Source organism: Myotis daubentonii, chromosome 4 (assembly GCF_963259705.1).
Source record: "Myotis daubentonii chromosome 4, mMyoDau2.1, whole genome shotgun sequence".
NCBI lineage: Eukaryota > Metazoa > Chordata > Mammalia > Chiroptera > Vespertilionidae > Myotis > Myotis daubentonii.
The window spans coordinates 103,536,009-103,555,671 of NC_081843.1; the positions used below are offsets into that span (position 1 = coordinate 103,536,009).

Consider the following 19,663-nt stretch of genomic DNA (forward strand, 5'->3'; position numbering starts at 1 on the left):
GTCTCAAATCTATCTCATCCTCCTTACCTCTTGGCTAGTCCATAGTAGACTTAAAATAAGTGTTGAATTAATAAGTGCATAAATTATTGACTCCGGGGCCATAAATCCAGTCTAAATACTAGGACACTGTACCTTATACTTATCAGTGAATGGTGCTTTGTGGACCAAAGCCACATGGTGATTCATGATACTGTTTGGAGATAATGCAGAACACTGGCAAGATTCTCATAAAAAAATGAAACACTACAATATGCTTTGAAAGAGGCAGCATTTGGAATGTTGGCTCATGAGGCATACAACATGGGAACAGCCTGAACCACTGCTTGGCTCTGCGCTAGCATTTTTTCCTAATTCTCTAAAATAAATGTAGCAAGAACTCCAAAAGGAGAGGGGTGAGATCTGCCCACCTAGGCTCAGAATATAGACACCAGCACTGCCCCTCCTCCCCTAGTTCCTGGGGGATCAAATGGGCAAAAACTAAAATGTGGGTAAGATGACCTTCTGTAACTTGTTCTAGTGGAGGGAAGGAAGAACCCAGAAGAGCAGCGACATTTGGGCAGCCCTGGCCTGTCTAAGACAGATGGCTATTATGGCTCAGTGGCAGGAGGGAAAAGGGGGCGATGCCATCAGCAGCAAAGGCCAAGTGCCCTGGCAAGGTAAGTGCCTGGCCAAAGGTGATGACAATGGGTAGGCAACCAAGACTTGACCATGACCACAAGGACTGTTAGTTTGATGTGCCCTAAAGCAGAACACAAAGGAGTTCAAGGAGAAGGATTTGGCAGCTTTTGCTAGAGGTTTGGAGGCTAATGCTCGAGAGCAGCACTGTGTAGCCCACTTCCCAGTGGACCCATAGCCCCTTGACCATGAACACTCTCAGGGCAGCACCTATGACCTAGTCACTCAGATCAGGATTCATACTAGATATGTGGGTAGGTGAAATGAGCTGGGAGCAGTCAAACACATGAACCTGTTGGATTCCATGGGGCAATTTGCAACCTGGCCATCATCAGTGGGATTCTTGAGAGACTGAAATGAGAAGACTGAGAAGTTCTCTGTTTTAAAAAAGATGTCAACTTGAATCTATACTGTTGAAGCAAGTCCTTTGTCCCAGGGTAACCATCCCCAAACTTCTCTTAGTTATGCAAGCACCAAGCATGCCCCCATCATGTGAACAGAGCGGATTGCATGATGGTGTGCTGAACTAGGTGGTGGCTGACCTGACAATCAAGAGAGATTGGGAAACAGCTAAGAAATTCCTAAGGCTTCCCACATATACTTGGGGAGAAGAATGGATTTTCATGTAACTGAGCGAGTGATTATAATTTGAAAAGTTTAAGTAGTCTAGTGAGACCTGGGCATGAAGAAATATCTGAATCTGTAGCATCTAATCGATTACTTGCCACATTGGAGACATCCAAGAAGTGTTTGCAGCAATAAATGGACCTGTAGTTCACCAGGCTGATGACTTGCTACCCAGCCATTACATTAGACCTAGACCTGAAGAATTTTTGAACAAGTTGAGCAAGCTGTTGTGGATTCAGGATCATGCAAGGTGGCATTAATTCAGTATCATCAGAATGACGGAATTAATGCCTTATCCATTTGGTTGACCTTATTCAATACAACATGCCCATTTCTCAGAAGTAAGCATACAACCCTTCACTCCTATATGCAATTATAAAATAAAGTGTCCAAGTTTACTATCTTTCTAGTTTTCTAAATATATCTCCTTCATTTACTAAGCAGCTCATTAAATTTTCAATAGTGTCAGAAAGATCTAAAAGTCATCTTGAGTGAATTTATCTCTCTATTAGATGAAGGAAAGGACATTTTTAAATTTTTATTTTTCCTCTCTTTTCTCAGTTTTCCAGAGCACTATCACACAGATGGCAGAGATTTGCTTATTAGCGTGCATCTAAGGTATGACAAATCATATGACTAAGGCACAGGTGCACATAAAAATCTGTTTTGCGCTTATTTTCTTTTGCCTTGCTTAATTCATCAATTGCCCCTCCCCCTACTAACCTATAAGACCAGTAGGTGGGGCCCTATACAGCAAGGTGGCACAGAGCAAGCAGCTGGCTCCAAGAGAAAAGTCAGCTTTTATTGGATGGAGTTAATTCCTTTTTCTTACCCTGATCTACTTTAAAAGTGGCTTCTTTCATTTTCTTTTTTGTTTAAGAATAAAACATGCAATTGAACTAAAACAGAGCAGTATTAACAGTCACATCAGAGAATCCTAGACTCCAGTTGAAACCAGGGCTGATCCCACCTGCTGCTCTTATCGCTTTTATTCAATGGTAAACCCATCTCTTTAAGTTCCTTTCTGCAAAAACTCCTTTTATCTTGCTTCTTAAAAGAATCTCATTAGCACATTTTGTCTTTCTCTACGAATGTTACTGAGTGATAGCCATAGCAAAAGGAACTCTGTAATCAGCCACAATCTCTTAATTATGCTCCAGTGATTTGTAGAGGGAAGGAGATACCAAAACAATCCTTGACCTCAGGAAGGAAACGACAAGCAGCTTGAGCAGAGTTGGAGAAGTGAGTCTGGTGGGTAAGTTTCCCTGAGTCATACACAAATCAATGATCCTCCATTAAAGATGAAAAGATCTGACTGTTCTCCAGATTTCACTGGGAAAGAAAACATTACAGCCTCTTTTCTTGATTTTCAATGGGCCGTTTAAACACACAGAGACAACAGGGAAACATTATTTACAAAGGCTCCATCCATGTGCAGCTGACACTCCAGGGCCAGGTGGCATCTCAGTATTGGTCACAATTTGCAAGGTTCCTCTCCCCCTCTACTTCCACTCAATCCATTGCCACTCAAAGAATTCTTCAATCAGTAGCTTCAGAGAAGCCCCTCGGTGCGGGAGAGCGTCTCTGTCCATTTGTGGGATGAACGGATGACCCTAAACAAGCCCTCAGCTATCGGCAAAGACTATGGGGTGCTGCTATGTCCCGGCGCTTTCTTCCGTGGTCACCTCCAAGTCAGCAGAACCCACCTACTGGCAATTAAGGAGCTAAAACTCTGATGTGATGGGCAGAGTAAGTTTTGTTCTTATACTGCCTGGCTCTAAAAAAAAAGAAGGAAATTTTACCTTTTGTGACAGCATAGATGACCTGGAGATTATTATGCTAAGTGAAATAAGGCAGTCAGAAAAAGACAAGTACCAATATTTTCATGTATATATGGAATCTAATGAACAAAATAAACTGACAAAATAGAAACAGAGGCATGGATACATGGAACTGACTGACAACTATCAGATGGGAGCAGGGAGAGGGAGACTGGATGAAAGAAGGTGAAGGGATTAGTCAAAGAGCATATATGCATAACCCATAAGCACAGACAACAGTGCGGCAATGGCCAGAGGGAAGGAGGGGAGCTGGGGGGGGGGGGCGCTCAGACTGGATGGAGGGGGGCAAAGGAGGGGAAAATGAGGGCATCTATAATAGTGTCAAAAATAAAGTTAAAAAAACAACTTATATGTATGAAAAGTCTTGTGACAGTATCAACTTTTAAGGTTTGCGGCAGATAAGTTTTGTGTAACAGACGAGGGAAAGCCCAGTCCTCCTGTAATTGAGTACTTAAAAGCACACCATTTATTTGTTATTTATATAAGAAATATGTAACATGTTGTTGCTGCTAAACAAAATTTTTTTAAAATACAGAATTTATCACATAAGTAAAATTCTCCCCTCAACCATCTGTTCCTAATCTCATTCCCCAGAGGTAGCCATTGCTAATTAGGAATGGGCTTTCAATGAAAAGAATGAAAGTGCATTAAATTGAGACTGGCCCCTAACTGTGGGCCACGTGGGAAGTAAAAAGAGCTGCCATGATGCAATCATTAATTCACCACCATTATTGTCTCACTCTCGCTCTCGCCCTCATGCTTAACACCACAGGGACCATTCACTGCCTGGCTCAGCAGTGGTTTTGCCCAAATCTTACCCACATTCTGGTTGAACTCGTTCACCCTCCTACGTTGGCTCCTACATGCTACAGTTCCCAGGCCAAGCCTTGCCTCCCTGTTAGACATGTCTCTCTAGATGTGCCATTGGCAACTCAGATACATCCTGAGACTGAAGCCATCATCAGCCCCCTGCCCCCTCCCCATTTATGCTTCATCATGCCTCTGTCTGTCCAAGGTACTGAGCCAGAAAACCAGAAATTATCCTAGGCTCTACCCTCCCCACACTCTTCATCACCAAGCCCCATGGATTTCCCTTTCTAACCTTCTTTCAAATCCATGCTGCCTCCCACAGAATTGATTCATAGCCTCATCTCTTCTCGCCCAGACTGCAGCTGTCCTGCCAACTTTATCTCCGCAATACATCTCCAATCAGCTGTCTTCCCCACATTCCCAAAGCCAGCACCTCGTCCCTGCCAGGGACAACCGAACCAGCTGCCCAGCTGGTTTCCCTGAGCCCTGTCTCGCTTAGCAGAGGAGCCAGGATGAATCCTACTCATCCTTTTGGTCACAGAATAAATGCCACTCCCTTAAGGGAGACTTCCTTTGTTCACCCATTGAAACGAAGCCCTCACCCCTCCGTATATGCATGTAACATGCTGGAATTTCATTGATCACATTTACTACAATTTATAAATATATATTTAATTTGGTTTCTATTTATTTAAACCCAACTCTCTCATTAAATTATAAACTGTTTTGGTCACTACTATATCTGTAGCACCTACCCTGTTATATGACATCCAAAAAATATTTGTTGAATGAATGAATGAATGAATGAATGAATGGCATTTTTGACTGGTTTCCCTGTCTTGGCCCATCTAACTGTTATTTCATTCTTAAGCTAGAGAGGACTTTCGAAGATGCACATATGATCTTGTCACTCTGCTGCTTAAAAATTTGAGCAAGGAAATTGCAAGAATCAATTCACGTTCTTTTTTAAAAAATATATATATTTTATTGATTTTTTACAGCGAGGAAAGGAGAGGGATAGAGAGTTAGAAACATCGATGAGAGAGAAGCATCGATCAGCTGCCTCCTGCACACCCCCATACTGGGGATGTGCCCACAACCAAGGTACATGCCCTTGACCGGAATCGAACCCGGGACTCTTCAGTCCCCAGGCCGACCCTCTATCCAGTGAGCCAAACCAGCTAGGGCAATTCACGTTCTTTTATGCTATCCACCATTTCCCCAGGCACAGCTCGTGCCATTTCATACCGCTGCACTAACCCACACTCCACAACTGCCCTTTCTCACATGGGCCGTGCTCTCTTGTGAATCTGTCTCCTTCTCCTTCCTCCAGGTCTCACTCATCGTGTCCTGCTCTAGAAGCCTCCGTCAGTTCTTCAAACACTGCACCCTGGTGCTACTGCTTAGATCAAATTTAGCCATGAGTTTTTTCTTTAAGTGACTATGTTACCCCCTCTAATTTATATATTTCTTGAGGACAAGAACCACTCATGTTTATATTCCTGTACTTTCCAGAGTGCTTAGAGAACAGGGGGTGCTCCACTCGATTAATGGGGCAACCCTCACAATTAACATGGAGTACAGCAAAGGCAGCAACAGTCAGGACAGACCCATCAGACAGATGGTGGCTATAAACACTGGTCACCCACGTGGACATGTGTTGGCCATATATCAGCTGGGGTCTGAGGACTGAGTGAATGAATGAGTGAAACTGAAAGCCCTCCTTTCTGTGCTTATTCTCTGCACTTCTCCCAAGGACCAGCAGCAGCAGAGTGAGGATCGGGTTCCCTCTCACCTCACAGGGGCTGCTCAGGAAAGTTCCCACCGCCTGGCCATCAGCACCGGCTCCACGCAGCCCTGTCTGCATGACTGGTTGCTGTAATCACAGCATTTGGTGCCATCTGTTTGGAGAGGGTTCCCTTGAAATGCATTCATGCCCCCACGTAGAGTGACCACAGTTCAGCCTCAGGGATTTCTTGTTTGGGGAGCAATGATCAGAACCTCTTGTCAACTCTGCTCTATTTTGCTGAGGGGGAAAGAAAGATGTACAGAGGACAAAACAAGTCCAGGACACAGCACCTGCAGGGAATCCACTGATGAAGGAGAGATAGAAGCAAAATGCCGGCCCATGTGGGGGTTGGAAACCTCAGAGGATGAACTGGAATCAGCCTGCCTCTACATAAACGGGACTCTCCGTGGCGGACACTCGCTTTGGGCTGCATAGGCAGTGAGCGTGCTTTCTTTCTCTGGGCGTGTGCAGTGTAAACAGGGGTTGGAGTAGCGTTTCACCTTCTTCTCTTTCTTCTTTTTGCTCAGCTCAGCCAATGGTCCTGCGGTAAATGTGGTGCCCTATCCCCATCTCCAGGAAAGGGTCAGTTCTAATCTCCTACGCCTGAGGCCCACGAATCTTTAGAATCGACTAACTCTCCATTCCAGAGCAATGAGGAGAGGTGTGTTTGTCATGCACTGACAAATAGCCAGTAGCTACACATTGCGTCAGAGGGTGGCAAGTGATATATTTGATGTTTGATATATGTCACAGCAGAGATGCCAAGCCAAACCACATAAATTTAAAATGGGATTCTGTAATAAACTCATGAGATTGCTAGTAATTCAGAAAATGCTGGCCCAGTGAGCTGGATAGTGGTGCAGTGTGATGAGTTAACATCTCAGTGTCTGACCTTCTGCAATCCAATTTGACGCCTGAATTGGATTTGATCCACTTGGCAGGAAGGAGAGAAGGTTGAATAGAGACTGGGAGTAGAAAAATTAGGCCTTGTTCGGTCTGCTTAGGCCATGGTCCTTTGCGTCTAATGCTATCTTCCCAGCAATCCACAGAAATCCACACATAAAGCAGGCATCGTTACTCCCAGTTTACAAACTGACAGCATGGGCTCCTAAAGATTGGGGAACATCAGGCAGAGTGGACACTGGGACTGCAGGTCCAAACTTTTTTCCCACCGAAGCATGTTGCTTCTTAATAAAAATGGGTGCAGGTTTTCTAAAATAGTGAAAATAACAACGGCAACTAACAGTCAGAGCATCTCTGTGCTCAGCATTGTTCTAAAACGATGTGCATTAACTCTCTTAAGCCTCTCAACAAAACTGTACAGTAGATTCTACCTTCCACCCATTCTACAGTTGAGCAAACTGAGGCACCAGGAGGTTATTCAACTTATGAGTGTCAGTAAGTGGCAGGACTTTGAAACTATGCAGGTTGGCTCCTGGGCCCAGGCTCTGCCTATGATCCTTAAACACAAATTGGTGCTAGACATCACAGTTTCAAGTTCAATCAATCCTACTCATTCCAGGATTCCCCTGTACCATTTCCCAGGATGAGCCCTGGGCACTGACCCTCGTCGTTGACCTCTGACTATTTAAAGCCAAACGGTCTGGTTGATGTGATTGCCCACATGGCCCCAGGGAGAGGAACTGGGACTCTTCGGGTCCTGGTTCTGGACACCTATAAGGGTGACCTTTGGGAAGGATGAGGTCATTCTTTGGAGACAAGCCTGAGAACTTAGGGATAATAATTGCAACTTATTTTGCTTCTGCCTGGCTGAGGAATCATGGGATGTCTATTCTAATTTTATTTTTAATGTTTATGTGAGGAGATGTCCCGCCCACAGCCTCCTCAGCATGGCATTATTTCTTCCAACCTTCTAATTCCCAGGTGGGGGGGGAGCCCTGGTTTGAGTTGTGTGCTTGTTATCCAGGATCTATTAATAGCCACCTGTGTCCAACAACTTGCTGTGGCTCCTCCAACGTGAGTATAAGGAGAGCAGGGAACAGAGTGTTCTTTGGGTTAAAATAAATAAATAAAAGGACAAGGTGTGGGAAGTGTGGCGAGTCAGTTGAGGAAGGGAGAGTGCCGGGTGTGTTATGCGGCCTCCTGGAGAAGTAAACAAGGCTCCAGGAAGCATGAATGCCTCCTCTGCCCTGCCAGAGAGACTGCAGCTTCAGAGACTTCTCAACTGCTCATTCTGTGATAGGAGGGGACGCTAGAAATACACATTCTGTTCTGTTTCCTTTTGTGGTAATCTCAGATTTCAAAATAGAATCAAGACATGGGGTTGTGGGCTATTTGCAGGTGCCAGGAGCAGTCTGAGAGACAAAGCTGGCACAGCTGCATGCTAGGTGCCCTTAGGCGCTTCTGTGGTTTATGGCGATGAGCAAACTGGACTGTAGAGATCAGTAATCAAGGATTCCACGCCAGCATACGGGCCTTGCTGCCCTGAGTCAGGTACAGTGTTTAAGTGAATAAATAGGCAGTGTCAATGACAGTACGTAGTATTTAGTAATGACCTTTCTGGTGTAGTATTAGGCTGGATGGAAAGAGATTTGGAGTTGGAGAGGCTATCTGGATCAATAAAATCATACTTCACTGCCTCACTGTTGATTATATTTTTCAGTACAGAAATTAAAGTGAAAAACACTAAGTTGATTATTATTAATGATAATTTCCCAACTTACTCCTAAAGGAGTTTCTCTTAACTTGCCCACGGCCACTGTGAGACAAGGGGCGGGTGGATCCAAACACACATGGAATTACATCCAGAAATGATGATGATGTCCCCATGATGTGACCATCTACACCTCACAGATGAACCCCTTAATTGACAGGGCTTGAGAAAGAATGAAGCTCTTCAAGCCTGTCAGGCGTCCCTCTGCACAGACCACCATGGCTGAGGTCTCCCACTTAACCACTCCTGAAGGTCCTCAGGCTTGTTCATTGGGACAAGGAGATTTTTGTTTTCTAGGACGGTTGCTGATGAGTGAGCTCTGATTGGTTTGTCTATAAAGAGCTGATTACCTCCCCAGTCTGCTGGAGTTGTGGTCCTTGAACTTTAGGACAAATCAGAAGGGCCACTGCCTCTTAATTGGAGTGTTTAGTCCATTTACATTTAATATTCTTTTTGATGTGATAGAATTTAGGTGTACCAATTTACTATGCTTTCTGCTTGTCCCGTCTGTTTTGTGGTTATCCTGTGCTTCTTTCCTGTGGTTGTTGGCATTCATTGAATACTTATTAGAACTCGGTATAATGGTCATAAATGCCATCCCTGGTTCCCTGTCATCCTCATTGTTTCTGGTTTCCTGATTCTTGCAATTCTTTAGCTTGAGCCATAAAGTAAATCCGATTCCCAGAATTGGGAGAAGGGGGTGATTTACACTTTATGTAAGTGATCTAATATATTTTGCTTGTCAGCCTGAGAAATACCGGAGCACCTGCTATGTTCCATGCACACACGATCACATAGGATGCTTTCCTCAAACCAATTAATTCAGGATCTTGGGACTGGGCTCAGACAGTGGGTATTTTGTAAAGCTCTCCAGGTTATATCAACGCACAGCCAGGGTTAGTGACCAGTGAATTCATTGGTCTGGATTCTCAGCAGAGGCTACCACACCCCAGAGTTCATCTCATTTCTGATTTCCTCCCCCATCTCCTTTTCCTCTTTTCTCATTCATCCCAACTTTCTCTGGAGAATTCCATTCGAGGAGCACAGGGTAGAGTATCTACAGTTGTGGTTTTTAACTGGGGACAATCCCTTCACCACTCAGGGGACATTTGCCAATTTCTGGAGGCATTTTTGGTTGTCAATCATGGGGAAGAAGTGGATAAAAGCCACTTAGGTGCACTCTGTCATGGAGATTTAAAAAAGCACGAATGCTGCTAAATGTATTACAATGAATCCAGACAGCCCCCCCCCCCTTACAACAAAGAATTATTTCAGGCAAAAATTTAATAGTTTCAAGGTTGATAAACCTTGGTTTACAGAGAGGTACAATGGGCTACAGGGCCTTCGGCCTATGGCTTCTCACCCTGGACACAGCTAGGGGACAGAGGGGCCTGTGCTGAAACCTCAAGCTCCAGTCCAATGCACCAGTTGCTGACTATGACCACTGGACCCCGTCTACAAAGAGTTTTCTCACACCCCAGGTTGGGTAGTCGATCTGCTCTTATCAAACTAAACCAGATATGAGGAGGGGCTAAGAGCATGAAAAAACTAAAATTCCTAAGAGACCAAGAATGGCAGAGAGAGAGAGAGAGAGAGAGAGAGAGAGAGAGAGAGAGAGAGAGAATGTTATTTACAAAGTCCATAAACCCAGCAGGTACACTGTAGCTATGCAAGACCATTAGCCCATGAAAAATTAATTCTAGTTTGCATTCAGTAGTAACTGACATTTAAAAAAAAAAAAAAAAGATGAGCAATTTCGAGTGGCATCATCGTGGCCAATGCCAGCTGTTTGACTATCTGGGGGAAGGCACTGTCAATCACTGAGTCTGTGAAGCAGAAAAACAGTAATTTCAGAGAGCTTGCAAATCACCCAAACAGCAGCCTGTTTTCAGTTCTTTTTTTTTCCATTTAAAAGCATTTGAGAATCAGCTAGATGGAAAGCACTCCTCTGAAAATGTGAAGATAGAAGGTTTATTGGTTTTCTTCAGACCCGAAGAGGGAAAATAAGGTTGTGGCCACAAAGAAAATGAAGTGTGCATTTCTCTCACTCCACATCTAATGAATGGAATAGTCAGAGAGCCAACCTCCATTGAGAAGGGGAAAATGAGCTGTGCATCACTTGATTTACGGCTGTGAGTAGTGGGTGCCAGAGTCAGAGAAAAGAACCCTGATTCCTCAACAAATAAAAAGGCCTGCCTTTTAGTGAAAATGTTTACGTCTGTAACACAGGCTGAAATTACTACCACGAAGGCAGAACCTTTTCTTCATAACAACCATGAGCATCCAATTGCCACATGGAGTTTGGAAATCGGCAGGAAAAAACCTCGGGTTCTATTTTGAGCCAGGACCTTTCTGGTTTGACAAGTGTTAGCAGGAGCCAGCGGATGTTTTACGAGGAGCACGGTGGTTACGGTGTCACCATTTGAGTTAGAGTGCGAGCCCCTTCCAATAAAGAAAATTTTACAGCAGAGTCAAAGACTCCTTCGCGCTCTTTTTATCTCCATGACGGAGTGCACCTAAGGGACAACTCTGAGTTAGAAACCACTGGGAGTTTGTGGTGTTTCTGTGTCCAAGTGCTGGTTTCACTTTCTAAAGCTTTTTGTTCTCATTCTACCTTACCACAGTCCATTTGTTCTTGAGACTACAAATAAAAAAAAAGGTAATTGAATATCAGTTTGGTGGTAAAATATCCATGACTCTGCACACGTGTAACCATCCTAAAGCTAAAATCAGCGGAAGTAACTGCATCCCATTGATGGCCCCGACCTTGACTCCCCTGCACTGATTCTAGGTGTCTCTAAGTCAGAAGAAACAGGCCCTAGGATGTCCAGATTCTTAATCTAAAATTCAAACTGAGCATTTCTCTCTCAGCTCCCTGTTGGTCCAGAGGGCAAGTGAGCAGAGAAGGTACTGAGGATGGGTTCTTCCAAGCCAACATAAAACCTGACATGAGCCCTGGCCAGCTGGCTCAGTTGGTTGGAGCTTTATTCCATACACTAAAGAGTCCCGGGTTTGATTCCCAGTCAGGGCACATACCCAGGTTGTGGATTCCATCCCCAGTATAGGCCTATATGTGAGGCAACCAATGGATGTTTCTTTCACACATTGATCTTTCTCTCTCTATCCCTTCCCCTCTCTCTAAAATCAATTTAAAAACATTCTTCGGTGAGGATTAAAACAAAACCTGACATGGGATGACAAGCAGCATTCTGGAGGTGTTTTCTGGAATTGGCTGTCTACTCTGTGGCCTTGGAACCAAATGAAATCAATCTGATCCATGTGAAGGTCAAATCCAGGCTTAGGCACATATAGGGTTTAGATACATATTTCTTCCATAGGTAGATGGAAGGAGTGCTGGATGAACAAGAACGTGAGTAGATGGATGGGCCAATGGATACATGAAAGAACAGGGAGATAGCTAAATGAGTGGATAGCTGTGGATAGGGACGTAGATGGGGCAATTGTATGGTCACATTGCTAAGGGAACACAGAAAGGAGTGCTTAATACTGTCTGGCAGAAAGCAATAGAGAAGTTGTCAAGATAAAGCCATTAAATGTTATCAGAAGGAGATCCTTAGCAGAGAGAAAGGTTTGGAGCTTTTGAAGAGGGACCAATATGAGAAAAAGTGGAGTTGAAGGTGTTTCAAAGACTGATGAGTACTCCACAGTGGCAAAGGATAAGGGCAATGAGAGATGAGAGTTTGTGCAGGAAAGGAGGATGCGCCAGCTACTCCATCACTATGTATTGCTTTTACCCCTCAGCACAACTATATTGTCACTATAACACTGCCCCACTGGATTTTTCATATCCTTCTGTTGGGAGGAAACCTTTTCCTGTGTCAACTTATGTTTGAGTGGTTGGGGCTGTGGATTAATTAACAACAGACAAATTGACTGAAGAAAAACTTAATGTGCATGCAGGAGCACTCTAGAAGGAGTGGTCCCTGAACAGCCAGGAGTAACGTTTATAAGCCAGTTTAGTGGGACTTAGCTTTGGTGGGAACTATGGAAGGTTCTGACAAGGCCTGCAAAGGTCAAGAAGACTTGCATGGCCTGGGCTCCTTGCTGGGTGAAATTCTTCTCCACTCAGAGAATGCTGAGAGAATTTAAGGTTTTAACTATTGAGTCATCAGGTTTTTGTTATCAGAACTGCACTATGCCATAAACTTTATTTCTGTTCATTTCCATTTGGTACCTAAGGGGTATGTATCCAAAAGGCAATTAATGGGTTCCTTGGAATGTTCCCATAACAAGCAGCAAACCCACCACTGTCAGCAGGCAAGTGAGTACAAATTATTCCAATTGCTCCCAAAAACTACACCAGGGGGGTTATTTTTATACTGCACACTTGTTATTGGTCACTAAATAAGAGGATACTGGGGTGGCAATATTTTTTTTTTCAACTTTTCCAGTCTTGGGTCATTCCTTCCATTCTGCCAGAAACCTCAGGGAAGCACATCTGTCAGGAGCAAGTGACAAAAGTCCCCAAACAACAGGAATGTCCTCCCATATTTGTCTCACTTACCCTGCAACTCAACAGCTTTTCCGAGTAGATCAGCCAGCGCAGGCAGTTGTCACATTATGCTGAAGGCACATGACACCGATCCTGTTTAGCATCTATTTGAAAGGACGTCTCACCCGGCAGGTGTGATGGTTTGTCTATTCTGATGATGCGGCTTTGTGAAGCCTGGAGATGGTGGTGTTGGCCTGTCCCTCACAGTCCCACACCTTCCCTGGTTGCAGGCTTTTTTCCGAAAGGGAGGAGAACACCAGCGTTGCTTCCATTTCCAGCTAAAAAACAAAGTGAAGTTCCTTCTCAAACCCGAGTTGTCTTCTCCTCACCCCGGTCATGCCCCGCCCCATCCCATGTGAAAATGGGTCTCTTTTCTGATCCAAACATTTGGAAACATGAAGCAAGTGTTTAGGGCAGGGGTCCTCAAACTACGGCCCGCGGGCCACATGCAAATACAAATATTGTATTTGTTCCCGTTTTGTTTTTTTACTTCAAAATAAGATATGTGCAGTGTGCATAGGAATTTGTTCATAGTTTTTTTTAAACTATAGTCCGGCCCTCCAACGGTCTGAGGGACAGTGAACTGGCCCCTGTTTAAAAAGTTTGAGGACCCCTGGTTTAGGGCAATTCTCAGTCACCGTCATCTGACACCAAAATGTCAGAGGCAGAAGACCACCAGGCATCCGAACTGGGGACAGGGCTTTGGCTCCCCCGAAGGCATCAGACCTTCCTGTGTTTCTCTTCTCCGTGTCCCAGAGCAGGTGACTCCCAGTTGCCACCACTAAACTGCCTCCATGCCCACCATTCCCTTCATCAAAGATGAAATATTTATGGATCAACTGCTTTGAGTAAGAGCAGGCCTTGACCTCCTGCAGAGCTGCGCTTTCAGCTTGAGAGACAAGACAAGTACCTTTGAAATATTTAGTAATGATACAAAGGCCAAAACAGGTGATTCAAGATAATAGCAGCCCTTGGTTCAGAGAGGAGGAAGATCAATAAGGCTGCCAGGATTAGGAGAGGCTTTCTCACAGATATCAGACAGGGGATTCACTTTCTAGAGACCAAAAGCAGGGGAGAGGCCTTGGAGGGAGAGGCACACGGAACAAGCCAAGGTGAAAATGAGCAGATGGGGTTTTTGAAACTGGCTTGGAGAACCATCAAGGTTATCTTGAGCCAGAAAGACATATGCTGGGACACCGCAGGAGGAGGAATGCTGGGGAAACAGTCCGACACCCACTGGAAGAGCCTCCTGACTTACTGACAGAGGCCCAGCCCTCATTTCTCTCAGGCAGAAGCTCTCACAGGATATTCTACTCTACAGCTGTTACTGGCTTATTTCTTCCAAAGATCTTGAAAAAGGATCAGAGAATCTAATTATGATTAACTTAAGCACTTCATCTTACTGAAGGGAGCAAGAACTCAAAATAACTCTTTAGGCATATCCTGATCAAAACAGAATTATTCTGATGGTGCAAATTGGCTTCAAGGCACTCAGATGAGAGAAAGGCCACATGCTTTCTTTTTCCTAAATCAAATAACATCTAGTTAAACAGAACAGGGGGTCTAGAAACAGACCCACAAATTGGTGTTCATTTCATTGACAGAGGTAGCATTACAGTCACGATGAAAAGATGGTCCTTTAGTAAGTGGTACAGGGTCAGTTGAATAGTTATATTTTTAAAAATGAATCTTACCCTCTCACATCATACACAAGAGCCGATTCCACTTATATACCTAGAAGATCACATAAGGGGATGTCAGTCTGACCTTGAAACAGCAAAGATTTCATAAAATAATACAGCAGCACACTGACAAGAAAAAGTTTGATAAACTAGAATTGATGAAAATTAAGAGCTTTTGTTAATTAAAAGGCACCACTAAGAGAGTGAATATGAACTCACAGAGAGGGAGTTAATTTTCAATGCATATAGCTAATAAAGAAGTTGGATCCAGAATATGTAAAGAACTTCTTCAAATCAGTAAGAACAAGACAGACAAACCAACAGCACAATAAGAAAAACATGTGACCAGGTAACTCATTCATTGAGAAGATAACCAAATGGTCAGTAAACATGTAAAGAGTCACTCAAATACATTAATGATCAGGGAAATGCTAACTGAAAGTACAATGAAATAAATACTATCATACATCCATCAGAATGGCTAACATGGAAAAGTGCCAGGTGTTGGCAAGAATATGCAACAGCTGGACTCTCACACAGTGCTGGGAGGTGGGTAAATTTATACAACCCCTTCTGAAAACTACTGGATACCATTTACTAAAGTTGGCCATATACAAACCCCATGACCCAACAATTCCAATTACTCCCAGTATTTACCAAAAAGAAATGAAAATATGTCCACACAAAGACTTACATTCAAATTTTTATATCAGCTTTATTCATAATATTAAAAACCTGGAAATAATCAAATGTCTACCAACGGGGGGAGGGGGGGAATAAGCAAATTGTAGTATATTGCTATAATTGAATGTTGCTCAGCAATTAACTACTGACATATATAAAGAAATACACATATAAATATGTAGATTACATTGTAATGGCAAAGAAAATTCTGGAACTAATCTAAATTCTTATATATATATTTTTAAATGTTTAAACAAATTATGGTACATCCATTCAATGGAATACTACACAACAGTTAAAAGAAATAAGATAAAATTGAATGTGTTGACAAGGAAAGAGTTCCAAGATAAAATAACTGGAAAGTTCAAGAACAGAACAACATATATATCATTTTTCAATCATGGTAAAAATATACACTATATATGTGAAAACTTTCTGGAAGGGCACCTGAAAAACAGGTAACTATGGTTAGCTCTGGGGAAGGGTCTGGGGCTGGTATACAGTGGCCAACTGGCCACCGAGGCCAACCTAGTCTAGATAGAGTGAAAGACCCTCACTTTCCCTGGCACACCTTTTGTATTGGTTAAATTTTTTAAATTTAAGCAGATTATTTTCTTAGTTTAAGAGATTTGATTAAATAAAATACAAAGTTCTCTATAACTCCCTTTATAATTAAAAAAAAAAGGACATAGTGGTAATCCTGGTCAAATTTAATAATTTGAGTTCTAAGATGTAGTAAACAAAATAATCCCTGGAACCTGTGAATGTCATCTTCTACGAAAAATGTGACTTTGCAGATGGAAGTTAAAGCTCTTGAGATGAGTCATTACCTGGATTAGCTGAGAGGGCTCTAAGGGTGATCACAGTATCCTTGTAAGAGGAAAGCAGAGAAGGAGAAAGCGAGGTAATGACAGACACCGGGACTGGAGCGATGTGCTTTCAAGATGGAGACAGGAGCCACGAGGCCATGGGCAGAGGGGATAGAGGTGGCCACCAGAACCTGGAAAAGGCAAAGAAACAAATTCTCCCCCAGAGAACTCCTGGAGAGAATTCCACACTTGATCACAACCTGCTGAAACCCATTTTAGACTTCTGGCTGCTACATCTGTAAGAGAATAAATTTGCAACCCTTTAAGCCACCACATCTGTGGTAGTTCGTTAAAACATTCACAGGAGATTAATGCATAAGATTTTTAAGTGCTGGAAAGGAGTAAGTCCAGTCTTCCTAGACATGGCTATGTTGGCAAAGCCTCACCACACAGAGAATCTGAGCATCTGCTGTAAACCAGACTCACAGGCCTGGCTACTGCAAGATGGCTCCACCCATCCCTCCATGATGCGAATTGTATTTCTACGGCCCATTACCTTCACCGCTGACATTTACTGACTCTGGGTACAAAGTTTTGGAATTCAAAGATTGAATTCTGCAGCTGAATACAATTACTTTGCTTGGAAAATAATCCAACACAGGTTTATAAATCAATACATACACCCTGACTCAAGCTCAAACTTTGGCCAATGTCTGTGATGGTTAAGGTCATTAGCAAATGTGGGTCTTAATGAGGTTACTTTTTAATATCAACTAAAATCACATCTGTGTTCAGACTGAGATCTTCTTGTTTTATTACCATTTTCACTACAAGTTAATGAGAAATACACGGCAAGTCTTCAAATATGTGGGAATTAAGCAGTTGTATTAATTACTAAAATTACTCTCCATTTGATAGTATAAATCAATTTGAGGTGTACTAATCATTGTCCAGTTTGTGATACTAATCTTAGGTGACCTTTCACCCTAACATAAAGTTGTCCAGAGATGCAATACCTACGTACATTTATTCAAAACATTTTCTCGGGTGTATTGGTATGGGGGGCAGGGAGGTGAATGCATAGACGTGCTAGGATTATCCTACCAACTTAGTTTGTAAATTCTCTTTTTAAAGTACTATGTTTTAACCTCTCTTGTTAAAAGTTAAATCTAGGAAAGGAAGAGGCTTAAAAAGCCAGACTTTCTAGTGCTGAATTTTTACCATTGTCTTGGTGATTAATTTTCAAGTCCTCTCTCTCTCTCTCTCTCTCTCTCTCTCTCTCTCTCTCTCTCTCTCTCTCTCTCTTTCCCTTTCCCCCTCATGGGTATTTCAGTATTTCAGTCTTTCAAATTTGTCTGTAAAGGAATGAGGACATGCCGGTTTCTAGGGCATCCCCTCTGTAATGGTTCTGATTTTTATAAAAGGGAAGCAGAGGGGCGTGTGTAAGGTAGGGTTAAAGAGGGAGAAATTTGTCAAGAAATTCACTCCACCCACACTTCTGACATCCACCATGAGGATCAGAACATGTGTGTGCTGACAAGGCTTGTGCAAGAGTTGTCATTTTAGTGCAGCTTCCACAGACGAAACAAAGTTCCTTCTCCCGCATCCTTCACCTTCTTAGGTCATTCTTGTTCTTGCCTCCAGCTCAAGACATCTAGACTCTGGCTAAATCCCCAGACAGGGCTCTCTGCATTGTCAGCTACCAATCTCTGACTGTAGGCAGGATGGGATGAGGTCATAAAACAACAACAGCACCAATAGCCCTTGTATCCTGGCCTCGGGAAGACCGTCTGCTTAACATGCCCCAAGAAGCACTTGTTGACTCTATTTTTGACAGGGAGAAGCGTTTTTAAAATAGTTTCCTAATGTAGAGGGTTATACAAAGAAGGAAGAGGAGGAGGAGGAGAAGAAACTGAATTGGGGATAAAGCTGTGTTGAGGTAAAGAGTTGTTGTTAATGTTAACTCCCGTTTTCTGACCCAATTCAGCTGAGCATTGCTAGTGGGGGGAATCCCATCTCTACTGGGGGGACATCCCCAGCAACTCTGAACTGCTGACCTTTGACATCTTCTCTGCAGAGGCCATCAAAATAATCACCACCCTCTGATCTGGCTGTGGTCTGTCCCCCCACTCCTCCCACCCACACACCCACATCCACACACCCGGTTCTTTCCCAATGATAGACTCAAAGAAATCATTTCAACCCCACTTCCAAGAAGGCTACATTTTTTAAGCCCCACTTTCCCCAAAGATTTCCTTTCCCTTTCCTGTTCCCAGCCCTAATGTCTTTGTTTATGCGTTTGTCTCATGATGATGCCTGTCATTTATTAAGCTCTGATTATATGCTAGAGCAATGTCTCTTTCCTTTTCAGCACAGGAGGCATAATTATCTCCTTTTTGCACCTGAGAAAACTGAGATTCATGGGATTACATTTGCCCGAAGTCAGACAGTTTGCAATTGAAGGGCCAGCACCTGTTCTCTCCTGAAGCTGGAGGCCTTTAACAGCCTTGCCTCCAGCAGGTGAGCAGTGGCTCAGAATGGCTTGCATGGAAGAGTTTGTAGGCTTGTGCTGCCAAGAGATTTTTAAAATTTTTATAGAGCTTTTGTAAGTTCACTTCTGAATTCACTCTAAACTTCCAGCAAATTATAAAGCTGTAGTCAAATTCAGGATAGAGAGGGCCTTTCCATCACGAAGTTTGAGGAGCTCTTCAGAGACCTGGGCCTCTCCTCAGGAGAAGGCCAAGTTCAATTCCAGCGCCAAGACTGTGAAGCCCAATGGCAAGAAGCCAGACGAGTTCGCGTCTGGCATCTCCCAGGCTTTGCTGGAGCTGGAGATGAACTCGGACCTCAAGGCCCAGCTATGGGAGCTGAACATCACAGCAGCCAAGGAAATTGAAATTGGGGGTGGTTGAAAAGCTGTTATAATCTTTGTTCCGGTTCTTCAACTCAAGTCTTTCCAGAAAATTCAAGCCCGGCTGCGCGTGAGCTGGAGAAAACACTCAGTGGGAAGCACCTGGTCTTTATCGCTCAGAGGAAAGTTCTGCCGAAGCCAACGGACAAAGAGCCAGACAGAATAAGCAAAAGCATCTGGGGAGCCGCACCCTGACCACCGTGCACGCCATCCTGGGGGACTTGGTTTTCCCGAGTGAAACGTGGGCAAGGGAATCCCTGTGAAGCTGGACGCAGGCGGCTCCTAAGGGTGCATTTGGACAAAGCACAGCAGAACAACGTGGAGCACAAGCTTAAAACCGTTTCCGGGGTCTGTAAGAAGCTCACGGGCAAGGATGCTAATTTTGAATTCCCAGAGTTTCAGCTGTAAGGAAAACTGAGTAAATTAAATATCATTCTCAATAAAAAATAGTAAGATAGGAAGGGAGGGAAAGAGGGAAGAGGAGAGGGAGCTAGAGGAAGAATAGAGTTTAGAGTAATTGTTATTTTAAACCCAGAGAAATTGTGTAAAGGCCTGTTAAAGGCTGTTAAAGGCCTCCCACCCGAGTTTCTACCCACCTTCCCCTAAAATGGATCACTAATTCTGATGACCATTCCTCGTAATACACTG

At 43.5% G+C, this 19,663-nt stretch overlaps 1 pseudogene; it reads left to right on the forward strand.

Moving 5' to 3' along the window:
• Positions 1-620: 620 nt before the first annotated feature.
• On the forward strand, positions 621-19,427 carry LOC132233871 (small ribosomal subunit protein eS7-like; annotated as a pseudogene).
• The last annotated feature ends 236 nt before the right edge of the window (positions 19,428-19,663 follow it).